Source organism: Corvus moneduloides, chromosome 11, assembly GCF_009650955.1.
Source record: "Corvus moneduloides isolate bCorMon1 chromosome 11, bCorMon1.pri, whole genome shotgun sequence".
NCBI lineage: Eukaryota > Metazoa > Chordata > Aves > Passeriformes > Corvidae > Corvus > Corvus moneduloides.
Genome location: NC_045486.1, coordinates 6,150,845 through 6,170,661, shown reverse-complemented (window position 1 = coordinate 6,170,661; position 19,817 = coordinate 6,150,845). Strand labels below are relative to the sequence as shown.

At 39.4% G+C, this 19,817-nt stretch overlaps 1 long non-coding RNA gene across 1 annotated transcript; it reads left to right on the top strand.

Moving 5' to 3' along the window:
- The first annotated feature begins 3,744 nt into the window (after positions 1-3,744).
- On the top strand, positions 3,745-17,362 carry LOC116449618. The gene is made up of 3 exons (XR_004242465.1): positions 3,745-3,922; positions 9,476-9,599; positions 16,378-17,362. It is a non-coding gene; the product is annotated as an uncharacterized LOC116449618 (long non-coding RNA).
- The last annotated feature ends 2,455 nt before the right edge of the window (positions 17,363-19,817 follow it).

Below are 19,817 nucleotides of genomic sequence, written 5' to 3'. Positions count from 1 at the left end.
AGGTTGCTCCAATCCCCATCCAACCTGGCCTTGGACACTTCCAGGGATGGATGGGGCACTTCCCTGAGTAGCTTGTGCCAGTGTCTCACCACCCTCACAGCGAAGAATTTCTTCATATCCAATCTAAACCTCTTTCAGTTTAAAGCCTGTCACTACATGCTCTTGTCAAAAGTCCCTCTCCAGCTCTCTTGGAGCCCCTTTAGCTACTGGAAGGCTGGTGGAACATCTCCCCAGAGCCTTCTCTTCTCCAGGCTGAACAGCCCCAACTCTCTGAGCTGAACACCTTCCCTTGGCTCCAGAGTTTGTCACAATGTTAAATATCAGATAACAGAAAAGAATGGAGCTGTGCTAATTGTGATATTTGCATCAACAAAGTATGCTATCAGCTCTGTGCATCTTGTGAGGCGCTCAACAACCTCTGTCTTCAAAGCTTTATTAGGACCTTTCTTATTCTGCCCCAAATAGAGTTTAAATACATTCTCCTGCCAGCATGGAGCTGCTGCAGCTTCTGCAGCTTCAGAAGCAGTAGTAGACATCAGAACAGGGCGTGAAGGTCTGGCTGAGGAACTGTTTAGCCTAGCAGATATTTTTAGGTGGATGAACATCTCACTTAGGGTGACTTCTAGAAATACTTTTGAGGAGATTTACATAATAGTTCCTTTCCATGTGCAGAAGGAATTTTTCTCAAGATTAATGTTGCAGAAGTTATAAACAGTGCCTGTACTGAGAACCTAATGATGACAACCAGTCAGAAAATCAGTGTTCAGATTATCCTAAGGCTCTTCCCCATAAGTGTTCTCTTACCTTGTCTTCTGAATTTGGCCATTATTGGATAGAAGGATTAGACCTTCTGTAGGAAAGACTATTCTCCTAAATACTGATGTAACCAAATAGAGATGGAAAAGACACAAGGACAAGAACAGGCTCATATTTAATTAAGACAAGCAAAATATTTGCCAGTAAATGTCTCACTAGAGGCTACAATAGGTTGTCATTCTCCTTCAAGAAACAGTTTGAATTTGAGGTTTAAATTTGATTTACCAAAATGGCCAAGTACTGGATAGATGAAAATTTTACTAAATTAGCTAAGTGATAAATCTGCTTAATCTCACTCTAATATAAGTCAGCCATCAAGTTCATAAATGCAAAGAAATGCAGTAATTTTCCTTCTGGCAACCTGGCCAGTTTCTGGGAGTGCTATCTGGGTAGGAATGGATGTACCCTGATATATAGAAATAGCTCCTCAGTTGTGTCCACAGCAGTTTTCAGCAGCTACTCAGTGTAAGGAACCCGACACATACTTCAGGATCAGACAATATTTGAAGAAATAATTATGTTTTAGAACAATTTTTCTCACTTTGAAGAAGAATCAGTGCAACAGAAATGTTCACTCTTTCTAGCTGGACAAGAGGGTTGGCACATTCCTGGTAAAAGGCAGCAGGTGGGATTCAAACACCTTGTACAGTTTGGAGGTCAGGAGGTCTCCTGAGATACTGCATCATGGAATATCTTTTCAGTTCAGAAATTCCTTTATTGAAACAAATAAACTAAGGAAAAAAACATAATAACAATGCTAATAAAGCACAAATCTGTGCGAGTTGTGGTATGTAAAGTTCAAGCTGAAATCTAAAGTATGCTTCAGCAGTTTACATTAAATGCAATATTTCAAACTCAGATACTTTAGTGTCACTACGAAATGAAAGTAGGAGATAACAACCTTTAAAATCCCTAAGGCTGCTTTTTTTTTTTTTTTTTTTTTGAGCAATTTCAACCAAGACCTTAATCAGTACAAGAAAATGGGTGAAAAAGGCTTTAGGCATGTATAAAACAACCCAAAAATCATAGTGACAAATTTCATGCAATGGACAGGATTGGATGATACATGCAGCCCTGTCAAAATCCTTTTTTACACTAAATTAAACGAGTCTCTGGGCATGTGAACTCAAGCATGTGAAGAAGCGAGCAAATGTTTCTAGAGAAGTTTAGTTTTTTCATAACCTGTTGAGTTTGTTCTCTTAGCTCACTTTAGCATAAGATACTTACAGCTGTCTCAGGTGCAAAGTAACAGGTGCTAAAAAAACATACAGTAATTATAGAGAAGGCAAGATCAGAGGTCGGATCCCTACCTTTTAAAATAGCTTTGTCTCCTGTCATGCTGTCAGTCATCTCTCGAGTAGTGGTTGGTACCTAAAACCAGAAGGACTGCATAAAAAGTATAATAGTATAAACCAATTTTTCCCTAATGCACAAAGGGGGAAAACAGTGTTTGACCCCTATGAGTTGACTGGCGTATGTCTGGAAGTATGAGATTTAATTAAACAGATGGTAGCATACATTACCACTTTAGAAATGTGATTAATCATTATAAATGTTCTAGGTCCTTTAAAAGAATGACTAGAGCATCTGGCTATGCACACTGAAACAGTGAACACCCACCTGACAGGAATCCATCTCCATAACGTAGATGAAACTTGTGTTTATGTTAATTATTTGGAATCTTTATGCTTCAGTTGAACGAACAAGTTCTGGCACATTCTTTTAAATTAGGCAGATTCATTCTGAAGTTAGACTGCATTTAGATTCTATCTACTGGTAAATTTTAGCATCAACAAAAAAAAGCATGAAGTAAAAAAATTCAACCCTAAGCCAGCAGTTTTCAGGGAGCCTGAAGCTGAAATTTGATATAGAATTTCAGACTCGTTTCGAAACAGCTCTCATGTTACACATACATGTGATCCAGCTTTATCAGAAGTCAGTGATCAGAATTGCTGCCTGGCAGACGTTCTCTGATGTTCATGTATGTGATCCTAACACTCCTGGCCACAGTCCAGGTACCTTAGGATTTACTCCTCTTGCAGGTTCTTGGCAAGTGCCTGTCACCTTGTGTGTTTCTCTGAGGAGGCAGCATGAACACAGGGAGAGCTTGGCTGGTGCTGGTCAGCTCCTTCTGGATGCCTTTGGTTATGAGCCTGGTGATTTATTTGCTTCAAATAGATATTATAATTTTTAGTCTTCTATATTTATCCACGTTCTGTCATTTAGTTCCATCTGCTGTACATGGGAAAATGGAGTCTTTATTTTAGAATTCAAACTGCTGTCAGCTTGAGGCTTTCAGACACTGGCAGTGCTTAGAGCTGGACAGGACCCTTGTTTTCAGTCTGCTCTCTGTTTTCAGTCTAGAATCATGCATTCTGTGATTCTATTCTATGAATCTTTGCCTCTTAATTCATTTTTGTTCTCCAGTTGCACATTGCTGGCTGATATCCAAAGTATACAGCAATCATGCAGGAGGTGTTTGGTGCCTTGCAGGGTGGGGAGATGCCCATGCAACTCTGAGATTCCTCTTCTTGGGAGTATTTTAACCATGCTCAGAGAAATAAGAGATGAGACCAAATTACAGCCATCAGGTCAGAGCCACTGTTCCAAAACAAGTAGTGTGGGCTTAGTTGCCAACCTAACTGTATTGGTTTTCATTTGCTAAAAATCCCAGTGAGAGCCAAAGGCACTCCAACAAGCCAGTTTGCTGTTCCTCTTGCTCAGCAGATCAATGGATTAATACTCTCTATCATTTTCATATGACTCTGAAAGGCTTACAGAAATAAACTTGCTGCAGAGGATCACCTTCCAGTTTCCGTGCATTTATAAATGCCATCTGTTCGTATCTGAGAGCTGGGTGTTATGGTAACCTGAGTGCTTAAACTTGAGCTAATTGCAGACTACATGCCCATACTCAGGGAGCACAGATGCATGTGGGTGCATAATGTTGGCACGAGGATGGCACAGGGAAAATCCAGAATATGGGAAGGCTTTGGAGGGATCTCTCTTGTGACAGTGGTCTGGTTGGAAGCAGGAGGTCCTCTCCTCCACAAGCCCAGGAAGCAAGGAGGGTTACTTGTAGTACTACCCTATGCCCAGAGGCCAGGTAACAAATTGTCTGCTTTCTTGGAAACTGTAGGTTGAACTTTGGGGGAAAGATAAGGGCAGGGTGAAGTCTCTATGCTGAAATTTTATTTTTCTTACAAACTTTGAGATGCCTTGTGTGTGATTCAATGTGAAAGTACCACCAGTTCATTCCATCTGTACAAAGAAAAGCTCATGATCACTGTGGCTGTGAATTTGAATCATCCTGCATACAACTCTGTGTGTCTTTACTGAATTTCTAAGATTATTCTTCATAGAAAGTGTGGCATAGGTACACAGCATTTTTCAAAATGCCTTGTGCTTTTAAAAGTGTCCTTCTGCATGTGGCTGTGTAGATCTAATAAAAGTTAATAAAACAATTTCCAAAAGCTGGACAGGTACATGGCCTCATTCCCCGTAGTTGACTCTTGTATTAGCCAGTATCCTGCTCCTGTTTTCTTGCTTTGTGCATCCATTAATTATGGATCAATTATTCAATTCTTTAGGAACTCAGGAGTTGCCTGGGCGACTGAGTTGTGAAATTAAAGCAATGCCACAATGAACAGGAAAGAACATACATTTACTTCAGGGCCACCCTCCTTCTGTACTGATATTCCTGGGACAAAAGTGGTTTTCTTCAGTCAATATTTAAGGCAATTGGTGTGATTGTCCATTTCCCCACACTGCTTCCAACTCTTCCAGCATATTACTTATCAAGATCTTCTTTCTGAGTGACAATCCTTCCCCATTTTTTAATGGCACAATCAAAATCTGAAAGCCAAATGCCTGTTATCACTGTAGGTGCAATTCACTCTGCTCTGAATGTTTCCTAAACAAAGCACAACTACCAAAAGAACAACTGCTTTATGAAGTGAATCTTGAACTTCAGTAAAATGTAGCCACCAAGAATCAGATTACTAAATAGAGTATTAATTTTCTATTTGGCATGCTGGAAAAGGTGTCTGAATCCAAACTGAGAGCAGTGACTTCTCAGCTTCTGGGAGCAGGAGAAGCAGCACTCTCCATCACATTGCTCATTTTGCCATCACCGTCATTCTTAAGATTGCACTTTGATTCCTCCAATATGTAGCTGGTTAAATCAGTTTACCTTTGGGGAGTGAAGTTTCAGATGACGAGTCTTTTGCCAGTAAAAATTGTTTGCTTTTGAGAAATGTTCTCCAGTGTAAGAATCTGAATAAATTTGAAACCAAATATTTACACAAAATCGAACTATGCTAACAAATGAAGATAATGGCCTGTTTTTCATTGCCTTACCCTTTGTTCAGTCATCTACATTAATCAAGTTAATCAATTAAGCAAATTACAGGAAAGATCTAACACTTTATAGCTTTTTTTTTGCATGGAGAAGAAAGGGAATTTAAGCTGATATTGTTTTCAAATATCTGTTCTTCTGCTAAAGTGCCAGGTTTTTACAGAGTGCTGTAAATGCACAGTCTCCCTGGTAAAAACTGCTGTACTGTAATTTATCTTTAACAATGCAGCAGGAAGTCAGCTCTGTATACATAGGAAGGAATGTCTGTGCTGCTGAGAACCAACCTGCTACTGTCAGAATTCTTCAAAACCTCAGGACAAGGGGTGCAAACCAGTTTGGGCAAAGATCTCCTTCAGTTCCTTTACAAAATGCTTCTTCTGTGCTGTGTAACAAAGGGTTGTTCACACCACTGCCCTAAGGCTTCCTTGGACATCTCAGAAAAACACTACTTAGAACAATCAGTTTTGGGACCCCAACCTTCCTCTCTTATTAGTGAAAAAATATTTAGGGCTTCTAGTTCATTCATGAAACCAAAGCTAGATACTGGATGATGCATAGTTTAAAAAACCCCTCTTTATTCTGTAATCTTCCAGATGGACACATTTTGTTGTTTGGTTTCCAGAGAGGTCATCATGACCTCCTGTGATGGGAAAGACTGTCTTCTCTCATGTGGTCTGTGAAAGTGTAAAGTATATAAAATGAAAGCTCGAAGTATTTATTTTGTACTTTAGGTTTTAGCATTTCAAATGGGAAGAAGGCTTACTTCAAGGTAGTCACATAGCATTGTTTTTTGGGTAACATAAATAGCCTGCAACAATGGTCTGTTTAGGCTGGGCTTGTTCACATGATACTTCCAGAAGTTCTCCCTGAGCAGGAAGCAATAGTGTATACCAGTAATTCAGAGAAACTTTTTGGTTGTGTGATTAACATAGAGTAACAATATAGAGATTTTTTTAAAATTAAAATTATTAACCTTTGAAAAATATGTGTTGAAAGTTAGTTTGTCAGTTTAGAAACAAAAGCGTAAAGTTTCCCTTAGTCTATATTGAAAGCTTCAGCCTACACATATTTGCAAGTCTCTCCCAAAAAATACTGCTCAGGTGTAATAGCTGCCAGAGGATGGTGAGACAGCGCACTGCTCTGGTGTTAGTCATTCATTGACAAACTGCCTGCTTTTGCCACTAGATTTATATAGCCATTTAAAGAGAGAAAATTCAGGAGCTGTAGACTAGACTAGAGCAGCATAATGTGCTATTTCTCCATCTAATGGAAGTATTGGCTTCCGTGGTCACTCTTCTGTCTGCCCATGAAATTCTGTGCCTTGAAAGGCAGGCATGTTTTATGTAGGACAAACCTAATTAAAAGGGCTCTTTTTTCTCCTCCTAAGGGAACATTTTTTGAGGTCCTATATTATCTGTCTATACTAGGTTCAACCCCGCTCTCAAGACCAGACTTGTCCATCCTCATTGATGGCCACACTGTCCATGTGAGAGGGACAGACCTGGAGGGGATCTGAGCTTTCTTCATTCTCATGGTCTGTACTGATATTCCTATACTTCAGTAAACTCAAGTCCAGTCTCCTTCAGGTTTCAAATCCATGTCTTCCTGAGATGAACACAGATCTCTTCAACTTACCTATGTTGGAACCATAATGATCCTATGGATGGGTTTGCCCAAATCTGCTCCCAAACCAGAACTCGTCTTGCAGTACAGATGCAACAGGATCACTTACAGAAGTTGGTTTGTGCAGGAACCAGGGACTGCAAGCTTAGAAAAGTTGCATATCTGGACCTCAGTTCAGCACTCCTTTTAATGGGGCCAATCATATCAGCTCCAAAAAGCACCTTGAGCAATTTAGATAAGCCATTTAGTAAGCAGTGCTATTAATAGACTCTGACAGCCAAACGGGGATAACACTTCTCACTGCTATAAATTAAAGGAGGGCTTTTCCTTTTCTCATGAGGAGTTGGAATAGTGTTAGCAACCATGGCAAACACATTTCCTGATTGCTTTTTCCTTTCTGTCTAACTTGAGAATACATCACTTTGGGGACTGTATCACTTCCCGAATTGCTCCTGTTTGCCTTCCCCTGCTGCTGCCTTCTCTGTCAGCAGTCTGGGATGCAGCCCGTGACATTTTTCACTCCTTGTCTCAGAGGCACATGGTGCTGAGTCCTGCCCAGATGCTCTTGCAGGCCTTTCTGTGAAGTCTAAGGATAGTGCTGTTCAACTGAGTGATACTCATAGCAAGAGAGGCAGGTCTTGAGAAAGAAAATCAGACTATAAGCAGCCTTGCCTCAGATGTTGCAAACAGTTGAAGGAGAACTTGATTTCAATTTGAAGGACACTTCCTCTTTGCCAGTTCTGAGGTGCAGGGTGTGGTAATAAGAGATGATTACGTCACACAATAGCCTGAGTATAGTCATTAAAGCAGGGTGAAATTAAAACAGATTTCTTCATATACAGCATGATGTAATGATTTCTGTCATGCTTACAGCCAGTAATGAAATTAGAAATTCATTACGTACCCAAACTAAGCAAATATTTAAGGCTGCAAATAGTACATAAGTAATAAAACCAAAGCCAGTCTGAGGACCCAAAGGCTGGGTGCATTTCCTACTTTATTTATTAGACCAGAATAGAAGAAACTAGAAATAACCATCCACCTGCTCTGAGCACCCTGCCAATTATTTCAAACTACAAACCCAAAATGCAATATGAACAGCTCCCTGCTTTAGCAAAGCACAATACCCCCCCATATGTTCTTACCCCTCCTTTCCCACCAGCACTTTAATTCATTTCTCTCTCTCCCAGTGCCAGGTCAAGTAGAAGTATATTACAAGCACTGCTGATAGATGCAATAGCAAAGCATTCTTTTCCTCATTTTTCAATGAAAAGTAGGGAATGTTGCCTAAAGTGCAATGAAAACATGTTACAGTGTCTGTTTCTAGAAGTAGGCTTGTAAATTATTAGGCTTTTGTTCCTTGTTCTGACTTTTCTTAAGAGACTGCTTTTTCTCTTCTGTGCTTAGCTACTCTGTAATATTTTGACCTAAGAACTTCTCCTCTTCTCTCTTCTACCTTTTAACTCACTTGAGAGGATGAGTAGCAATATTGCTTTTAGCAGGAGAAAAGTATCTGAAAAGCTGCTGATGTTCTTGCTTTTCAACCACCACATCTTTCTCTAATTAAGTTCAAGGTGAAGGTTAAGTTCAACAGTGAGTCATGTATTATCCTGACAGAATTAACATCTTAACAGTTAACATTCTTAATAATTAATTTTACAGGTATTGCTATTATTTAGATATAAACCAAGAAAACTGTTTTTTCCAGACACATAAGAGCAATTCTGTGTTACAATAATAGTTGTGAAACCATAGATGAAAACTTATCATCCTGGAAATCTATGGCAGAACTTCTCAGAATGCCAGTACCTATATTTTCAAACAAATTAAGTGACTGAATCAGTTTGAAAAGCTCAAATCAGTCACAGGCAATGTCATTGCAACATACAGATGGTTTGGGTGGGTCTGTGAATCTGTTTACAGACTGCAAACTAACCTCATGGCAGTGAGAGCAGAATTTAGCAAAGGACTGCTGAAAGAATTTAAGAAATTCAGATGCCCATATCTATGATTTCTCCTTCCGCTCCCAATACAAATATTTTCTATTCATGCCTCAATTGACTGCCCACAACTGGGTGTAAGGCTGCAGACACACATCCTCTTCTGGAGCATCTGTGCTGCTTAAAGAGGTTCTGCCCCCAGCCCACACTCATCTGTCTCCTCTCTCTCTTGCTCTATCTCTAGTTTTCTAAAGTCACCTGATTTCTTCCAAGCCTTCCAGATGTCTATCCAAATCTCATTGATATTACCAAGAACCACTGAAGGCTGGGCCACAAAGTAGGAAATGAGGAATTCTTTCACTGAAAGGAAAAAACATTATTTTCCCTTTTCTAATTAAGGAAAATAAGAGGAAAGGATGAGATGTATTTTTTTTTCAGCCCAAAGTCCAGGACAAAAGGTGGATTTCTCATTGGCTTCACTTTGTTGTTTCCTTCATTTTTTATACAGCAGAAATCCCAGCATGGTGCACGTACAGTGTTTTTCAGATCTGCTCTGAGTGGTTCTGCAGGGGAACCACCCCTTCTGCAGAGAGTGCACACGATCCCCAGCCATGAGAGGCTCTCTGTACCTTTCCCTCTTCCCTTCTCCAGTATGTATCCCTCAGGTTTTGGTACAATATATGGCATATAAGCTCTGAGCTGAAACTCAATGTACATATTTCTTGCTGTTTCATTTCAGGAGACATGCTCTCTTGGTGCATAAATAAATCTGAAGGTGACTACACCAGATGAAATATTAATAAAAACTCCTCCTTTTCACTTCTGCCATACCTTTGGTGGTTCTTTGCATCCAGTCAAACCAGGTAAGTGACTTTCTGAGCTGCAGCAGATGCTGCCTCTTCCTTCTGATCCCTCATACACCCCTGCAGCAGCTCTGGAGCCCTGGCTGGCTGCTCCCAGTATTTTTGGTCCCTGTGTGTGCTTCAGACTCCCTGCTGTGCACAGCATCCTCCTGCTCACTGCATGATGTATTCCCTGAAACCTCTCTCTGGTCAGGTTTAGCTGCTGTGTTGATCAGGAACAATGCTCCTGATCCCAAAATGGACACCTGGCAAAAGCAATGTCCTTTCAAAGGATCTTGCAGCAGAGGCTGACAATAAACAGATGCTCTCACTCACGGGGAAACTGGAAGTCTTTGCTTAATCAAAAGGTGTTGTATGGCCTATTTAATATTAATAAAATTGTCTTTTAAGCATAATTCAGAGAAAACTTTGATACACAACTTGCTTTCCATGTTTTATAAAAAGGCTGAAAAGTGCTGCAGCATTTCTAGACTGTTCCTTTCCATTGTTTGAGTGGCAGCAAACAGTGATGTGTTACTCACAGGTGCCTTTGCTTGGATATAAAAGCTTATCTGAAGTGGCATCAAGACTTCCCTTAAATACCCTGACCAACAAAAGGGGAAAAGAACCAATTTATGGGTGTGGCTTCTAAAATTCCATACTCAGCGCCCTTTAAGCATTGCAATCCCATATTCTCGAGATTCCTTCCAGATATACTGTCAGACTTAGAAGTGAGTAAAGGCGAACTTTATTAAATAAGTTCATTATAATGGTATTTCATAGGTTTGGGTTTGTGATTAATGGATTGTAAATTTATACTTTAGACTAGAAGAATATGATCATATAAATTGTCTTATTGAAGTTAACAGGGCTGTTCTTTGAAGAAAAATGCCACTCAGCAGAACACTTAAATGTATGCATAGCTCTAAGCATATGTTTAAGTTCAAATGAAGTTAATCTTTTGGTTTTAAGAGAGCTTGACTGTGCTTAGGTTCCTTAAAACATTTATATTAATATATAGGGTGGCTGCTGCAGTTGCCTTGGGGTGTCATTAATGATTTAAAAACGATAGTCTTTCTAAGCACTCATGAACTTAGGTAAGAGAACAACTATTAGTTGGCAACAAGGTTAAAGCCTTAAAAACTCTATCATCAAGTTTATGTTTATTAAACTTTCATATGCATTTTGCAGATGCAAAGAGGAGCATTTAACTGCATACCAGTTGCTGAAGACTGGTACCTGCTGCCAAGTGTTGTAAATAAAAAGTTGTCAGAATGCAGTTCAAGAATGGTGGTAAGGAAAGGATTTGCTATTTCTAATATTTCTGCCCAAATAGAAAAAAATGTTGTGGACTCGCCCTGAAAATCACTTTCTGTGGGTTATTTTGGAATATCCTTTCCCTGACAGACTAACAGTACTTCATGGAAGGATGGGAAGGAACTCTCTGTGGTCATAGTGCTTTATAGTGGCACAGCACAGCGTGATGAAGGAGCATTGCTGACACAGCAGACACTTCAATGCATCTCCCTTACAGCAAAAGCTGCCCTGCATAAGGGTAGTTTGAAGGCAGAAGTTCATTTATTATATTTTTGTAACAAAGACACCTGATGTCTTAATTACAAGCAACTGATACAAAACTAACAGGAACATTCTACATTATTAAACAAGGGTATCAAGGTTGAACGTATTTTTTGCTCTATACACATAGGACACTGTATATACAAAGGAAACTTTTAAAGTAAGCATTCCAAATCTGAATCTCAAGGTCCCTATCAGAGGTAATCTATCAAGAAACACAAAACAAACAGCACGGTTAATCCCCTGCTTCTGAAGTGTATTTGTAGGTTACTTGGCAGCACAAAGCAATCACCTGCTCCGCAGAGCATCCTTTCCCTCGTTTAGAGAAAATCAGCCCTTAATTTTTTCTCCCCTTTAATTTCCAAGTTAATTTTTACAAGAGACTCCAGGTCTTTCCATATCTGCAGCTACCTCCTCTCCAAAACTGAAGGATAGTACTACGACATGGGTGTGTGGTGTTCATACCTTAAATTGGCCCCAAACCTACTGATTTCCTTTAGCAAGGAGTTCCATTCACATCAAAGAGGTGAATAACAAGGTACAGCAAAGGTTACAGTCCCTCTGGCCTTTTATCTAAAGTAAAAATAATGAAGGACAGAACAGCAGTGATGATGATTGATCAAGTCTAACCCCTTTACATTTGAGCAAACCTTCCTCATCATCATTTTACATGACTGAGATCAGTCATGATTTTGCAAATGACCAGGTACACCCATAAAACCATGGAGAGGGAGGGCCTGTGAGCAGATAACCCCAGAGCCCTTAGTGGCCATTTCTTACCTGTAACATGAACTCCGTCTGCTCTGTAACGCTTGGTTGCTGTTGTCTTGAAAAACACCATTTTCATTTGCACAAATGGGTTGATAATATGACATGTTTTAAAGTTCTCTTCCACATAAATGCACAGAAGTAGCAGGTTCATATCACCAGGCTTTCTGCTGGACCCTAAGTGGTGTAATTCAGAAAAAATTCAATACTGCCTCTTTTTTAAAGCCAGGCACAGGTATGCATGCATTGAAAATAACAAAAGTCCTTATCTGGCTGTGGGAATTGAGAACTAGTACAATGGGTAAATGTTGATTAAATTTCAAATACACTGCACTGGGTAGTGCTTTAATCTTTTTTCTTTTTTTTTTCATCTACTCCCCAAAGAGATGCATATTTTAATTTAAAAGATCTGGAGAAATAAAAAAAAAGGAAGAGAGTAGCACCACCACCAATAGGATGTAGAGAAGTATCAGAGGCTTCATTCAAACATTTTTGGGCTTTTGTACAGCAAAGCTATGAAGGGCTCAGAAATGTACAATCTCAGAAATGTAAGCTTTTAATATTGCTGTTCTGCTCCAGTAGATGGCCACAAGTATGATATTTATAAAGTTTTGTGTTTGTCACTCAAGGACCCAGTGTAAAACCTGTTAAGGTCAGGATTAGAAATATGTTATCTTCCTTTTTCAAATTCCAGCCTGTACTCTGGAAGTCAAAATGCAAACTTTCTATCACAGGCATTGACAATAAAGATGAAGATTCAATGCCAAATTAGGCCCTAATCAATGCCTCAATACCTTCATATTTTAATGCACCTGCCCAGGACTAAAACTTATTTAACAGCTTTTAGGATGCTGATGCAAAGGAGGCAACTTCCGTTCCCCTCTTAGCTCCAATTTGGCTCTCAGGAGTTGAGAAGAATCAAAATAATTTCTGTCGTAATAGTCACTGGGATTAGGTGAGTGGTGTCTGAAAAGGACATAGGACGCAGAAAAAGGTGTTGTTCTCACTGGTTCTTTTCCAGCTGGAACCATAGTTTGAGTTGTAGTGGATACCCTTTTGTTCTCATACACAAAATTCTCTCTGAGATGGTGTAAGGGAGATGTGAGCAAGTTACCCTCTGGATATTCATTGATTTCAGCTAGAAAAACAGAAAGTAGGAGTAGTCCACCCAGAGCTGACCAGTGAACAGAGCTGGCTAGAGTTAATCTTTAAAATACATTGTGCTATGCAAAAATAAAATAAGTGTGACCAATCAATGTGGCATTTGCATGCTTGATGCTATCAAAGTTCAGAGCTGTTGTGGTCGAAATAATTTTCCAACAGAAAGATGTAGATATTTGTTTTGGAAGATCACCTCACTTAATATTTGGCACTTTATTTCTTAACAGATTATTTGAGTAACATTTGGGAATCAATCTATTTTTTTTTTTAAATTAAAATAATGTAAGGTTGGCCTGTGAGTTGTCTGAGCATTCTTATAAATTTCTTTTGTTTTCAGTTCTTCCTTGAATTAAAAATAACATTCTGGTGAATGGGAATTTCTTCTGACAGTTGGTATTTAGAGAACCATTTCTGTAGCTGCAGCTTAGAGTGGATGTTAAGGAATAACAGAAACTTTTAAAATTATAGAACTAATTATCTACACACAGCTGATCAAACACTTTGCACTTCTAGCTGTGAGCACAGCTCACCACATCTGTTGGTCTCTCCCTGGGTAAGTCTGCACTGCAGTTGCTGCTGTGAATGTTATGGAGTGGAGACACACCAAAGGCAGCATTAAACTAACAAGCCTTGGATTTGTTACATGACAGCACAAAGCTCAGTGGTGGCTTTTTGCCTGGAGTCTTACCCAGCCACTTGCTGGGTGTTGGAGCCAATGGAGGGTTTGGGGGTGCCACAGAGCTGGGCAGCTGCAGCTGCTGCCAGCTGAAAATGCTGCTTGTCCTTCACAACCTCTTTCCTCTACTGTTTCTTGGGTGTTTTTTTTAAAGTTACTTCAGAAAGCTCACTGGACCTGAAGATTGCACGTAATGTTCTTAGAGGACAAAGGGATGACTGTGAATTGGCACAACATCAAAAAGGGAATGAGTCTGGGCAGACTTGAGGTAGTTTATCCCTCCATGAAAAGTTTGAGTATCCTTGAGTTGTAGCAAAGTGAAAGAGGAAATTTGTTAAGATAAGCACAGTCTTCTCTTGAATATATTGTATTGTGACTGTTATTGAACATTCAAAATCTCCTTGTCTCACTTAGATCAAGAGGACTCCTAGAGCTGCAGAATACAAGCACAATTAACATACAACGTGCTCACCCTTGCCTGCCACACGAACGGACTCTATGAAGAGTTGTTAGACTGCAAGAACAACCTTCCTGCAAACACAGAGATTCCCACCTGCAGGGCTAGAAACACTGTCATCCATGTGCCTTGGGAAACCCTCCACTCCTGTCCTGTGTACAGTCACTGCCTTGTGCCATATGTCCAGCTTTATGCATATCCATAATAACAGAAAGCCATATGATGATGTGTTTCATGTTTATGTATAAGAATAGTGCTACAAAGCTTTATGATGCTCCATATTCTCTTTGCAAGCAGAAAAGAAGCAGCAGTTGCATTGCTTTTCTTCAGATTCCTGCCATTTTTCCCCTTTCAGGATCGTCAATTGTCAGCCCATTGTTTAAAAATCCCTTGTCCTGGTGCTGTTTGTGATGCCTAAAATTCCTGCTTTCTCTAACAAAAGACTTTTTATTGTTACTTTTTTCTCCACTGAATGAGAGAATAAGGGCAAGTGATTTTTGATTTTACCTCCTGCTGCTGAGTTTTCAAATTTTAAAGTGTTAACAAAAGGGAATGCATGTTTTCAGTGTTGAAAGCTTTGATTATACTATGGTAAAAATTTATAAAAATCAAAGGCAGAGAATAGCAAGCTAGAGATATGTGACTCTCTTTAACTGCTGGCCTCCTGTAATAGAAATTGAACTTTGTCAAGAAAGCAAGCTGTAAAGAGAGACTGTTTTACCGAGTCTTAGACTGTATCCATTTTTGACACATTTAGTTAACCTACAAGAGAACAACAGTATTGACATATATCACTTTGAAAAATGCCAGCTGAACGAGGTATTTTTGTTTCCTGGGTTACATGCTGAAGCCATGTCATTTGTTCTGGTTTTTTCAGTCCCTACTAACACATTCTGTTCCTGTATTTTATGATTATATGTTCACTCTCTGAACTACCCCGGAGATATCGATTACATTTTTTGGAGAGTGAACAGTATTTCAGTCTATATGAAACTCTCATTTTAGTTCCTATTTATGTAATCTTTTGGACTAGAAATACAATTAGATGAGTAAAATTATCATCCTAAAGATCCTTTCAATCTGGTAAATTATTTTTGGTAGGGAAACTTCTGGTTCCATAGTTTCCTCAGCTGACATAACACATAAGAAAGATTTGTTCCCAAAGGAGGAAACTAATGAGATTAGTTAAATTTGGGTGTGGTCCCAGTGGGTTTTTCCTAATAATTAATCACTGCCTGCTCCTGTGCCTTTCAAGTCTTCATCCTGGAAGGATAATGAATATTAAGGAAAGGAATCTTTAGGTTTTTTGAGTCTTCATTAAAACTATGGATACAGCTGCCTGCTGAGGCACCTCACGATGCAGATACAGGTCTGGGATTTTAAGATTCAGATCTGTTAAGTTTCAGATCTGTTAAGATTCAGAGCATGACCAGAACACCAAACCAATACGGACAATGTCACCACTGCTGTTATTCACAGCTTGTTTGGTGAGAAGAGTTGGGGTCAGGCTTGTCAACAACATTTGATGTGAACAAAGCTTTTACAAGAGGATTATTCTCTTTTCCTATCATTCTCTTGTCTTCTATTTCCTACATGAGTAGTGAGTGTAATTCTGTGTGGGCAAACTCTGTTCTCTGTGGTGTCCTGCTGACACCCCATCAAATCCTTGTGCTGGTATGATTCCTACTGGTGTGGCTCAGGACCCTGATTTGAGCTTGCTGCTCACTCACTGCTTCCTTCCTGGGTAAACCATCACTTGTTATTTAGGAAGGGATCTGATAGTGTTGAGAGCAGCTCAGAGAAGCTCTGCTCCCAGGCCAGTGCCAGAAAACAGATGTGTGACATGCCATATCCTTAGCAGATGGACATACCATATGCCATTAAAAGTGGTTATCCAACTTTCTCTCACATTGTGGGTGAACAGCTCTTCTCTTTTGCATCAAAGCCTTAACAGGCAAAAAGAGTGTGAGCTCCTAGGGGATCTCAAAGCAAGATTTCCCAGAGTTTCTCAGCGCTGGATGATTGTGACCCTTTCAAGGGTTTGTCTGCCTGAGAGGTTGCTGTGCCCATATTCCCAGCTGTGGGAGGTACCTGCTCTAACTCTGGGATTACTCTAATGCACATGCAAGTCTGAACTAATTTACTTTGCTTTTCCTAAGGCAGGTTTGGAGCCTGGATAATGTGGTCATGGAGCATCTGGAATGGCTTGGCATGCATGAGGAGCAAGCTCCCATCTCCACAGAGTAAAGGCAGGGCTTACAGGAATCAACCTGGGTGTATCACTGAATTCCAGGAGCAACAGTTCCAGGAGAACTTGGGAAGGAGCAGAAAGCTGCACAATGGCCTAAGAAGAGCTACACACATAATTGATGTACTGGTTAGATATCATGTTTAGGTGGGACACTTCCAGCCTGTGCTTCAGGTACTGAACTGCTCCTGTGTTTTAAGTTCACACTTGGTTTTGGTCCCATGAGTGATGCTATGGAATTGTGTGGTTAAATGGTTTGATGGACTATTGTAGAGGTTCTTTCTGATATTCAGGACAAAAATTATTGTCATGCCACTAGCCACTTATGGCCTTTATAGGAAAGCTGCGATGATCCATATTTTACCATTTTAGGTTATGAGCTGTATAACCAAAGGGACCATCCCCATTTTGGTGAATGGCTGAAAATGTTTACTATAGTAAAAAAATGAAATTATACTCAGAAACATTGCTTTTATAAAATAATTTATGCTGAGAAGATGAGTCTGCTATGAAAAGCAAATGGATTTTGCTGGAAATGGGCCTGAGCAACACTGTTCCAAACTGACTGATTTGACTTCACTATAAATTTGTTTAATTCAGATGAATGACAGGGCTTTGAGCTGGTTGGTATTTTAGGTGGAAATGATACAAAATGGGAGTCAAATGGAAAAGATTTGGGAAAAGTCTTCACAGATAAAGACCTAGACCCAAGCCAGCTCCCAAAAGTGGTTGTTTTTCTGTCCCACGTTATTCAGAAACATGAACTGCAGGAGGGTTGCAGTGAATGGGTTTGATTTTGAGAGTCTACAGCGTAATGTGAGACAATGGGCACATTAAAACCTACATTAAATTGAATAATGAATAATGAAACTACATACAGATTGAATAATGCTGAATCAATACATGAATGGAAGTGTGTGACAGGGGTTGCTATGGCATCTCCCTTATTTAATAAAGGAATAAATAAAGGAATGGAAATCTCCATAAATGGTCTCAGCAGAAATTAGAGCTGCTCCTGGTGGCTCTAATATATGCAGTAGCATTTTGGAAAATTAATCATCTCCCTCCATAAACAAGAATGGGGTTTTTTTGATCATGTTTAAAATGATTTTAATTTGCCTACATTTATGCCAATTCCAGTTGAACTCTCCCTGATGCTTCACTTGGGGCGTAGGGAAGTTACGAGCATAGAGCTGTAAAAGTGTTTTGTTGAACACTTCTAGTTTGTGCTGGACATGTCAGAGGAAAGGCAAAATGCACCCCAAAATGCAGTTCCTTGGAGAATGTGGCACCTAAGCATGAAAGAACTTGAGCCCTTAATTTTATGACTTGACTTAACAAAGAAGGGATAGTAACAGGATTTACTTGATGCCCCTGAGCTGGAAAACCCACACTTACATTCCAGATGGAGCTGCCAGACCACATCCTCGCATGTGTAAAATCAGGGTGTCCGTGGAATGAATTGAATTACACAATTTGGGTGTGGAGACATGAAAGGGCAAGCGAGTTATATACAACAGATTCTCAGTCGATGAAGTTATGATCTGGTTTTCCTTGTCAAACATTGATTTTCTCATTTAGCCTTACCAGGATGCGATGACATCACACACATTGGAACAGTTTTGCCTGATCTGTAGCTTTCAAGGTATGGTATTTAACTATGTGTCATCAGTCATGTGCTGTAGTTCTTCATCTTGAACAGGACAGTGCTGAAGCTGCACTTCACATCTTTTAGGTGTTCAGATGTGTAATTTATTGGCAACAGATATTTATATTTTCTCAGTAGCATCTCTTATTGACAAAACCTCAATTATTCTAGCAAACATTTCCACACAAATGAATAGCAAAAGGGCATATTATGGCAAAAGAAAATACAAATAAAATTTGGATGAAGCATCTTAAAATGTTTTTTTTTCCATGTAAAGGTTGAGTGGAGGTTCCTCTGTGCTTAAGCATTTGTTACGCCTTAAATGTAACACACCCACTACATCTCCTACTGTTCCTAGAGAGTGTATCAACCTCTAAATGAATAATTTAAAGCTAAGTTAACTTTCCTGAGAAGGAGTTTACTGAATAGATGTAACTGGTGCCTGCTAGTTATCACATTCCAGGGTACTTGATGAATAAATTATCTTTTTTTCCCCTAGCATGAAACAGTCCTAATTTTTGGAAATACATTTGCTCAAAATATCCGAAAAAGTCAAATATATTTTTATGTGTGAAGAGCCTTCACTCACTTGAGTCACAGGCATGTATTTCCACAACAAAATGTAAAAACCAAATGACAACTGATTAATGTTTTTCTTAGGAGAAAATATTGTTTGCTTGCAGAATCAGGCATTTTCATGAGCTTGATTTAAAGCTTATCAGTCACATGAAGGTCGCACACCTCATGTAGGTCAGGCAGATGAAGAACCCATCTTTCCCCAGATTTTTGTGAAAAGAGAGAACAGCTCATGAGGATATTTAAAACTAGTCAAAAAAGTTCATTCAAAGGGCTCCTTTTCTCTTGCTGTTTGTCTGAGTTACAACTGAGGAAAATGGAGCAAATTTATAAGGAAACCCTTCACCTTGTGAGCTGTGGGCCTGTGCAGCCTCTCTGGCATGAAAGGGATGCACTTCCAGTTACTTACAGTCAGTGAATTGCTGGACTTAATTAAAAATAATAAATAATTTGCAACAAGAGGATGAATGGGGCTGGGAAAATTATTTGTCCATGTATTGATTGCAATTGCATATTTCAAGTACCTCATGATCTGGTAAGTCCCATGGGTGGGAAAAAAATTTGGGCCAGATCATTAACTGAAAACTCAGCACCATTTGAACTGAATTCAGAATTGCTGGACAGTTTTGCCTTTCTGTAACTCTTCTCTGTAAATCAGCAAACAAAATTTGGCAGCTGAGTATTTTATTCTTAGTAATAAAGTATACTTGAGAATGTATTTACTCTCTTCTGTGGATTTGCACAGATACACTTTTCTTTGGCATTACGTCACTTTTCTGCCAAACTGTATTTTGAAATTTAATGAGAAGCTAAAGGATGTTTATTAAGTTATTAATTGCTTTTCACTTATCCATTAGGCTGCATTGTCATCTTTTTACAAGACATTCAAACACCTTTTGACCAAAAATACCCAGTATGAAAGGTTGTAGCCACCCTGATTCACAAGGGGATTTTATATGTGCCTCGGGTAGGGACAAATAAACAGCTGAATTCTCTATAATATCACTCCACACAACTTTCTCTTGCCACTAGTTAGGCCTTAATACACTTAGAAGGTTGCTCTTCTAATTTGAACTGTGTGAAACTTTGGCTGGAGGCTACTTCTGTGTCCCAGTGATAAAAGAAGA